The sequence below is a fragment of the Vigna unguiculata genome, chromosome 7 (genome assembly GCF_037176805.1).
Source record: "Vigna unguiculata cultivar grain cowpea cultivar isolate G323 ecotype 2 chromosome 7, ASM3717680v1, whole genome shotgun sequence".
NCBI lineage: Eukaryota > Viridiplantae > Streptophyta > Magnoliopsida > Fabales > Fabaceae > Vigna > Vigna unguiculata.
The window spans coordinates 47,498,317-47,509,113 of record NC_140798.1 but is presented as its reverse complement, the minus strand read 5'-3'; the positions used below and the strand labels follow the sequence as shown (position 1 = coordinate 47,509,113).

Below are 10,797 nucleotides of genomic sequence, written 5' to 3'. Positions count from 1 at the left end.
AGTTTGAGGATTAAAATATAACAAAATTTCATACATAGATAAATTTTAATTACGCCTCAAAATTCAGGGACTAAAAAAAAATACTTAACTCTATATATAAATTTGAATACTTTACCTAAATAGTTTGAATTCCATGTTCAACTTATTGATATGAAGTCTAAAGTTACAATTGTACCAAAGACATTCTAATTATTTAAAGGTCGGATCCTTTAATCCACTTGTTTCCACCGTTAAGATATCAAAATTTGGACTAAGCAAATTATCTAGGGATGGCAAAATGGGCCCGGCCCGATGGGCCGGCCCGCCAGTCCGACTGAAAAAGTATGGGCCAGGCCACGAATTTCAGCCCGCCAGCCCATGACAGCCCGGCCCGTCAAGCCCGCTGGCCCGTTGGGCCAGCCCGCGGGCCAAAACGGGCCAGCCCGCGGCCCGTAAGACAAAAACAGGCGGAAGAAGTAAATTAATATTTTATTTTCTTTGGGTATTTTTAATTTTTATTTTCATGTTGGTGTTTGAAATGCAAAGATAAAACGGTAAAGGCATTAGCTGCACACACACACTCTCACTTGACAATTCGCAATTTCAAATGTTTCCTTTTGTGTTGACTTTTCACTGTTGTAACTTGTATCTTTGGTTGTGTTACATAACAGACCACCCTGACTATTATTATAGTCACTCCGCAGGTTATTATTGTATTAATGCATATGTAGTACTATTACATTTATATACAAATTAATGTAGTCAACTAAATTTGAAATGAAAAGATTTAAAATCTGATTTTGGACCACAAAATGAACATATCAGGAAAAGGATGACGGGCCAGCCAGCCGGCCCGCCGACCCGCCACCCCACGGGCCGAGCCCAAAAAAACAACATGTTTTGCCTTGTCGGGCCAGCCCGGCTCGGCCCATTTAAAACGGGCCAAAAACGGGCCGGGCCAAAACAGGCCGAGCTGGCCCGTTTTGACACCCCTAAAATTATCCTCATCGCATTGATGATTCAACTTTGCTTTCATGAATAAAGTTCTGGATTTTTTCTTTGTGATCATAAACTATAAAAATAATTCACTCATCAACATTCTTTCTTCACCTCCAACAACATAAATTTTAGAAGAAGTTTCATTATTTTCCATTGATATTCTAAAACCAAATAATTGACATTGTTAATATTTAAAAATAATAATTTCTAAATATTTGACTGTGAACGTTTTTTTTATATTTAAAATTAAATTGTATTATTGATATAGTTTTGAAAATGCTTGAAACTTTAAAGATTGACTACACATACAAAAGTTTTTAATAGATTTAAAATATTCAATAGACTATTTTTCATTTCCTGAACAGCTTGTGCAACTATTTATTCTAGTCCCACTAGTGTTTTTTTAGCGTCATCATTCTCAATTATTTATTTCTTTTGAAACAAAATTGCATTGATAATGACCATGATTTAAAATCTGAAATGCTAGGACATTATTTTTTATAGCACAAGATCGCATCACTAAAGTTATTATTGATCTGAATGGTCCAGATAAGTGGGAGTTCAGACTCGTGAGAATAACAAATATTTGTTTCTTCCAGTTTTTCTTTTTTTTTTTTTTCATGAAAAACTAATAATTTTGTTACACACATGTATAATAAATAAAATAAGTATAACACAATTTTATATTACAAATATATATAGACTACCTTTTCAAATGAAGTTTTTTTCATCTAATGTCTCTTCTAAAAGAAATTAAAAAAAAAAAAAAACATAGCTCGAAATTTAGATGGGTGTTTTGGAAAACCTAAGCAAGAGGGCAAAACCTAATTCAGGAAATAGAAATAATTATTATTTCTTGTTCAGTGATTTCAAAAAGTATATTAGATTCGTTTACGACACTGAAAAAAATGACATTGGAGTGTTTCCAAAATTACAAAAAAACATTACATCATGTTATGTCAAATCTCCACTAACATGTAACAAGGATTTCTCCCAAGGATTTCTCCCACACCAATCCCCTGTTTGCCCATTTCATCATATATCCAAGTTTTTTACATTTCCATAATAAGTTAAGAGATTCGTTTAATAATTAATACTATGATGTTTGTTTATTTTAAATTAGGTTAAAATATCTTGTTGCTCCCAATTTTCATTAAGTTTTGTCAAATAAATTCTAATTTTGATTTTGTGTTCGAATAGGTCACAATTTTCGTTAATTTTGTTCAATTTGATATTTTTTGCTAACACCGTTTAAATCATTAACGGCCATGAATAGTCACTGCCACGCCACGTGTCACTTCGTGATTTTTTTTTTGAACTTTTTGAATTTTTTTTAAATGTCCACGTGTCAACCCAACAGCGTATCACGTGTCAAAGTCAATGTTTTATATTCAATTTTGTCCCTATATTTGTTATTTTTGTTCAATTTAGACCCAATTTTTGTTAACATGAACCAATTTGGTCCCTCTCTAAACTGAAACCAAATTTAATTTTTATATTAAAATTCACTTTTTTTTATTAAATATTTTTATATAATATATTAAAGTTCACATCATTATAATTTTGATGTAAAAATTAAATTTGGTCACATCTTCAATAGGGACAAAATTGGTCAATTTTAAATAAAATTGGGATTAGATTGAACAAAAATAACAAATATAGGAACCAAATTGAATATAGAACATTGACTTTGACACGTGACACACAACTGGGTTGACACATGACATTTAAAAAAGTTAAAAAAAAAAACACAAAGTAACACGTGGCGGTCACTATTCATACCGTTAATGATTTAAACGGTGTTAGTAAAAAAGAACTTATTTGAATAAAATTGACAAAAAATGTGACATATTTAAACACAAAACCAAAATTTTAACATTTAAATTACTATTTATAATTGTTATAAAAATTTACTTCCATGGACTTAGACCATGTATCCAAATTTATAGAAAAATAAAACTACATCCATCACGTAAGAGATAATAAGGCTAAAGAGAAAGATGCAATGCAAAATCTTTATTGATGATAAAAAGTAAAACAATTAAAAAACATAAAAATTATAAAGATAAAAAAAAATTGAAACTGGAAGGGTGTATTCAACTTAGCTCACACGAATTAGAGTTAAAAATAAATTATTTTAATTTGTTTTACTTTTTAAGATAATAACTTTATTATCCGATTCAATCTATTATAAATTAATAGGTTAGATAGATAAATTTAGTTATTTATTTATTTATTTATTTTACAATTAAAATGAATTGACTAGTCTTGTTTATTTATAATCGTACAATTAAAGTGTTTATTTATTTTATAAAATATTAATAAATGATATATACATATATAACAAAACTAACTTAAAAATGATAAGGTGATCGATAGTTTGAAGTGTTGGGAAAATCTGAAAAATAATATATAATAAATTGAAGCAAAATTCATATATAATAAATGGAAGTACAATTCAGATCAAATCTTTTCTAAATAAATAATATATAAAATAATAAAATATGTAAAACAGAGAAGAGAGGAATTAACAAACACTAAAATTTTCTCACCAGAAACACTCATAATTTATGTCTTTATGTTTCTCATTCTATCTCCTCTCATTGATCAAAATTAAACTTGATGTAAGAGTTGGATATTTAAATTGCATAATGGATCGAGGCCATAAAAATACTTCATTTTATTTTTTCTTAATTAAATTAGTGTGAACCCAATCAATTAGTGACTCACCTTACATAAAGGAAGGGAGGTTATGAGTTTAACTTCCCGCTAACAAAATTTAACGACTAACGATTGATGATAAAGTTATCTATTCCAATATTTTTATATTAAGAATGTATCATATTGGTAAAATTACTCATTTAGAAACATCTAAAAAATTGTTACCATACTAAAAATCATATCACAAATAAAACAAAAATTAATACATTTTTGATCAATTTTAATCGACAAGTATTTACTAAAAAAATAATTAAATGTTATCTTGCAAGTAAAATCATCTTCCGTGTTCACGCCAAATCATGAATCAGGGGTACTCCTTCATTGGTCGCTACACCACTACATGTCGTCGCAATTCCAATCGGAGGCACCACTTCATGTGCCGGAAACCACTGTCAATTATCGAATAACCACTAGCACCTTTCTTTTCTTCCGATGCTATTAATCCCCTTTTCATTCTCAATCAAATTTTCACATTTTTTTGGTTGGATTACTTTGATTTTTGATTTTGGTCTTCTAGTTTCATAGTTGGGTTTGGAGAAAGGAATTAATATTAGGGTAATGATACTTTAACCCACTTTTAACTCATCATTTTAATTACCATTAAATTATTACATCACATCATTAAAAGAATAAAAAAATATATTTAATAGTGATTAAAATAATAAATTAGAAAAAAAATTAAAATATAATTTTCCTTAATATTATTGGGACAACGAATGATAAAAAAAAAAAAAAATTCCTTCTAATGCGGTGTTGGATTGAATAAGGGAGTCCCTCTATGTGTTGCGGGATATTCGCAGAGGAAGAGAGAACCGAAAATAAATAAAGGAAAAACTCAATAAAAAATATGTGTTCCGAATATTTCTGAATCTGACTCTGAGATGTAAAAAAAATTCATAACAAGTGTTTCGTTGAAAATATATTTTGAAACATTTGTAAAATTTTCTTTTTATATTTTAAAATGACTATTTCAAAAGGTTATTTTCGAATACGAAAATATTTTCTAAAAAAATTATTTTAAAATATAAAAAAAAATTCAACGAATTGGAAATATGTTTTAAATGCTTTACCGAAACGCATGTTCCTAAATGTATTTTTATATATTTGTTCGGGTTAAATATTATGTATTTTTGGATTATAAAATATCTTTTGAAATACTTCATCCAAAAAATATAAAAAAAGTGTAGGAATTTTTATTATAATTTTAATAAGGGATGATTTTGGAATTCCATGTTTTATGGGGTGCATGAAGATATAAAAGTGGGGTGTAGGAAGAATTCCCAACAAAATGTTAGACTTAAAATGGGCTCGTCATATTTATTGGAGCGCTTCTCCCTGCACCTCCAACAATTCTTCTGTACCCCCAAAATTTACTATTATGCCCTTATTTAACTTACAAGTGAAAGTGGGTAGGGACGCAGTAAATTTCATTTACTGTGTCGCCAACTTCTCTACACCCCCAATACTATTTCTTCTCTCGTTCCTTCTCCGTCCCAGTGTCTTCATTTAAAATTTTCTCAGTGGTCCCTGAAGAAGTCTCTGAGCTTTAATTTTAGGAATGGTTGTCTAGCAATAGATTAAAAGATCCCTTTTATCAAAATTGAGAAACGGTCTTCGTTTTAAGAGTGCACCGAAATAGCTTTACAAAACCGTTTCAAACATGCGTGAAACGCAACATACATTCCGTTTGTTTTTTTTTTTTTGAATTTTACTGAAACGGATTGTGGAATCCGTGTCGGAGGATGCTGAAACGGAATACACATTCCGTTTCCCTTTATTTTTTTATTTTTACAGAAACGGATTATGAAATCCGTGTAGGAGGACACTGAAACGGATTTTAGAATCCATTTTGGTTTTTTTTGTTTGTTAATCGTTTTCTCTTTGATTAACTTTACATAACTATGATAAATGGGGAGGTGTGGTGTGTCATGGCAAGGAGAGCGATATAAAAGAAGGACACAAGAGTTTCCCAAGCGGCCACACATCATGTGAGTATCAATTATGATTCATACAAAACTTTGATTCAATAGCTTACTTGTGTTAATTTTTGGTATTTCTTTGCAATCAAATTTAGGACTACTCTGATATTTTCTTTCACATGATAAAATACAAAATTAATTGAAACAAAAAGCTGGTTTTCGGGATGAGAATATCCAACTGTACCAAACCTTTCACAATTTTCGTTGTGCTGGGTGGTCCCCTTCTTTCTGTGCTTGATTTGGTGGGAATGGTAAATAACAATGCATTTTATAATTTAGACGGGTGGAATCTGAGCATTGAATTATATTTCTCTTAATGTTCATTAATTATGTTAGAAGCATAATATTAGCTAAAAGCGAGCTTGCTTTTAATAATAAGAAGAGTGAGAAATTGGTAAATATTGTTTTGCTTAGTTTATCAGAAAATTAGTTATTCATCGGATTACTAGCAGATTTGTATTTGTTATGTTATATTTAACTTTTACTAAGTAAACTTTAATATGGCCTTACAACTTACGTGTGCTGTGTTGGTGATCTAATTAATTGTTATATTATGTTATATTTAACTTTTACTAAGTAAACTTTAATATTGACTAACTTTATTAATGCTTCTGTCATCCATGGCCAATCTTTCAGACTAAGAATTTGGTCGGCTGGTACATCTTTCAACACCAATATTTCTTTTACTTTTCATAAAGAGACTACACATAAAGCTGAATCCACAATTATATGTTTCAACTTTTCAATCTTCGCCGGTAATAGAACAACCCTTATTTCCCTTTCTGTAACAACATAATATTGTACAGTACAGAACGGACTTCACACTGTTAATTACGTCAATCAGATGCTGAAACGGATTTCACACTCCCTTTCAGTCAAAAACTCAAAAAAGACACCAAAACGGATTTCATGTTCTGTTTCGGTCCTTTGAGAGACGGATTCCAGAATCCGTTTCAGTAAAAAAAAAAAAAAAAACAGAAACGGATTGTGTATTCCGTTTCATCTTTCTGGGAAACGGATTTCACATTCCGTTTCGGACAAAAAAAGAAGAAGAAAATGTGTGTTCCGTTTCAGGCATGTTTGAAACGGATTTGTAAAGCTGTTTCGGTGCACTCTTAAAACGAAGACCGTTTCTCAATTTTGATGAAACGGATCTTGTAATCTATTGCTAAAATCAATTCAAATACACAGAGTGAGGTGGTTTTGGGGATGCAGAGCGTGAGAGTGATTTTGGGGGTGCAGAGCCTGAGGGCGCTTTTGGGGTGCAGGGGTATGCTGTGAAAGAGAGACAGTAACTCTTATATTTTACCATGGGCAAACATGGAAATAATTTTGGTTTTGGGGGTACAAGAGAGATTGTTGGAGCTGTAGGGACTGTTTATTCTACACTATCAACTTTCTGGTTTTGGTATTCATTTTAAATGAATGTTTTTTATTCCATCATTAAGAAAATAATATGAATTTCACAAGTGAATTAAAAATATATTTCATTGCAAAATGCATATCTATCAGATGTCACTTAAATATTTTATGTAATTTAATTAATTTCCGAAGTTATATATTACTAAATATTAATGGATCATCTTATAATAGGACAAACTCCTAAGTCAACTTGTATTTTTTTGTTGTTCTTTGAAGATGTACAAAATTTGATTCTTCGAGAACTACAGTAATTTTATTCTTGGAGTGTTAGATATAGTATAAATTTAACAAATTTTAAAAAATTTCAAATAATCTCATTCAAGGCAAGTACTTTTATGGTAAACAACACAAGAACAAAGAAAAACAGAGAATATGCATGATTTTTTTCAAACTAATATGATAACAACAATAGTAGAAAATAATAATAATAATAATAAAAAAAAAAGAGAATATCAATATTTTTAATTTTGAAAAAACTCTTGCTGTTAGAAGTAAAAACTCATATATAAAAAGTAATTAATGAAATTCAACAAAGATTTAATGTGAAAACAAGATAAGCAAAAAAAAATATAACACTCTCTAAAATAAATACATCAAAACAATAATATTATTAAATATGAAAAACAAAGAAAACCTAAAATAAAATAATAATAAGAGATTGATTTCTGTGAGCATAGACTTCCAATTTACGATCCCTGCGGTTAAAATGAAAAATAATATATTATAAAACTACTATCAAATTTTCGGCCATGGCCAGATCCAATGATAAATCGAATATAAATCATAATTTTACTGGGAGATATATCAATAAATTTTCTTTATCTTCTTTTCCTTCCAAAAGCCGTCAAATCTCCATAAATCTCCATTTCTTCTTCACCTGTAAGACCACTTTTTACTTTAGTTTAAATAAAACAAAATATAAATTCATCGTACTTTTTTGAAAAGGGAATTTTAAGTCTAATTAAATCTTACAAAATAAAATTTATAATGTGAAATTTGTATTTCATTTAGATTTTGTAAAATTATTTTATCTCTAATAAATGAGAAACTTCTAATATATTTAATAATTTATCTAAAATAAATTTAGGCAAATTAATAAAATTAATACAAAGAATTCAAAAACATCAAACCTCTCTTGTTCTCTTGTTCAGAAGAATCGAATCTGAATTAGGGTACTGCAGAAAAGAACATGGGATCTATGTTTTAATACAAGATTGAATAGCAGAATGAAAACGAAAAGGATGAACAAAAAGTTGAACAGATGCACCTGAGACTTCATAGAAGACAGACGAAGAAAGCAACAAGAGTGAAGTTAAGTGGTTTAGGTACAGGTGTTGTTTCCTCTGAGCGATCCATGTTTGAAGCTATGAAGTGTAATGAATCACTCAGCAAAACATTGACTTAGAAGAAGCAACATTGTACCTAAACCACCACAACTTTTTAGCAGCATAACATTCACCTTCACTGGCTTTGGATGAGATCTATTACTGATCCTTCTCCCACACACTCCTTCTATTTATAATCAAATTTTCATGATAGAGAAAAATAATTGAAAGGTCTCCACTTTCGAGAATAAATTTTTTTATGAGAGTGAGTTCTGCAATTTTTTCGAGATAAAAGGTGTGGTTTCTTTTTTTTTTTCTTCCACCAATTAAGGCGTAACGAAATATCTAAGTTTTCTTCCCACGTTAGCTCCAAGATTCTCTTTTTTTGAACTTTTCTCTTTTTCTATTATTAGCTATTATATTATAGCATGTTTTGTAGTTGCTCTCCGAAATCACACTTTGGAATCACGGTTGAAAATTACAAGTTAAAATAATTTTATAATATACAAATCTTAGAGATCAATTTTAATTTTATAAAATTGAATTAGTTTAAAATTCGTTTTTAAGGACCACATCAATCTTATAAAATAAATATAAACAAATTAAAGTTGAATGTATCACGTGAATGGCTACACAGTAAACTATTCGTTTGCATTTGTAATTTTTTTTTTAATTTTAGATATTAAAATTTTGTTTCAACTTCAGTATATTGAGAGATGGGTATTCCTGTATTTGTGAGAGGGAGACGTATAATTCTACTTTTTTGTTTGTCTTAAAATCAAACGCTTATTACTTGATCAAAAGTTATAATTATTTATCAGGATGTAATTTCAAATGTCACGATTCGATAACTATTAGTTAGGACTCAAATATAAACGTTACGATTCCATTGTAACTCGATCTATTTGATCTTCACCACAAAACAATTGATATCACATATAACAGTTTATTATTTTAAATATTAGTTAGAAAAATATAGATTAAAATATTCAACAAGAAATAATAAAAGCATTGTAATTTGGTTGGTTAACCTACACAACAACTTTGAATTAAAAATAATCGATATTGTATGAATATTATAATACTAGTGTAAAAGGTTCACTATTTTAATCTGTCATAAGAAAATAACAAAGTGTCTCCACTTTAAGATTGAAAGACGACAAAGAAAGTAAAATAGCACGCTTCTATAAACACATGTGTTATTTCTCCCTTTTTCAAATTATAATAATAAATACAATAATTGTTAACAATAATATACTAATGTTTTTAATTGAATGATATCAAAATTATCTCTATTTTTTTTCCTATTCTTCACCTTCTCAAACTTCTCCTCAAGTAAATACTATTCATTTTCACTTTATTTCTCCTAAGTGTGAGTGGTATATTTTAGTAAATATTCTCATGAAAAATGAACCCTTTTCACAACTTTGTTGTACTAAATTTCAAAATTGCAATATTTTCAGTAATATATTGAATTATATTATTTTTAATTATTTAATTTTCTCATTTTCTTAAAATATATAAACATGTTAAAATAATTAAATTAAACTAATAAAAAAAGAGAACTAGCCATTTTATCATTTTTATACTATTTCACTTATTTATACTATTTTATTAAGTAGTCTGTTCCTCACAAGACAATAATTCTTAAAATAATTTCTGAAGACCTAATTTTGAGATTTAGAAAAAGAAAAATCATTAAAATAAATTCTGTGTTGGCCCATTCAATTTCAATTATAACAATATTAACCAATATTAAGGAAACTGGAAAGAGTTCACGGGCCACCATGCATTTGGTCTTCAATTATTGACCTATGAAAAGGAGAAAATGTCGGAAAATTTTGAACGGTAGAGATTAAACTACCGAAAGGAGATATTTTATTCCTATTTCAAGAAAAAAAAAATGGTAGATGGCAAGTCACAAAATTTGTTTTATGAATAGATATAATATAAAAAAATATAGAACAAATTAAATTATATTTAAAATATATGATTTTACTTTAAAAAGGTCGTATTATATAAGTATAATTTCAATTTTTTTTTATTTTTCAATAGAAAAATGACATTTAGTATATATGATTTTAATTTATACATTTTGATAAATATAATATTTATTGTTTATTTTTATAATAGAATATTTTTCAAACACAACTTTAGTAAAATAAAAATAAAAATCATGCTTATCAAAGCGCAATTTTACTGCAGATAATGAAAACAAAATTGAAAAACATAATTACAGTGAGAAAAAAAGTAAAAATCAATAAAAGAATAAAGTCATGTTTATCAAAAACCACTATAATAAAAAGTATGAAGGGAAGTTTTATATACCAAATACTATTTTCCATTATTCAAAAAAAAAAAAGTTAAAATTA

General features: G+C 28.4%; 1 long non-coding RNA gene across 1 annotated transcript; it reads right to left on the bottom strand.

Moving 5' to 3' along the window:
- Positions 1-6,341: 6,341 nt before the first annotated feature.
- On the bottom strand, positions 6,342-8,630 carry LOC146884922 (uncharacterized). The gene is made up of 3 exons (XR_014996438.1): positions 8,368-8,630; positions 8,231-8,275; positions 6,342-7,977 (listed from the first exon to the last, which is right to left on the bottom strand). It is a non-coding gene; the product is annotated as an uncharacterized LOC146884922 (long non-coding RNA).
- Positions 8,631-10,797: the final 2,167 nt, after the last annotated feature.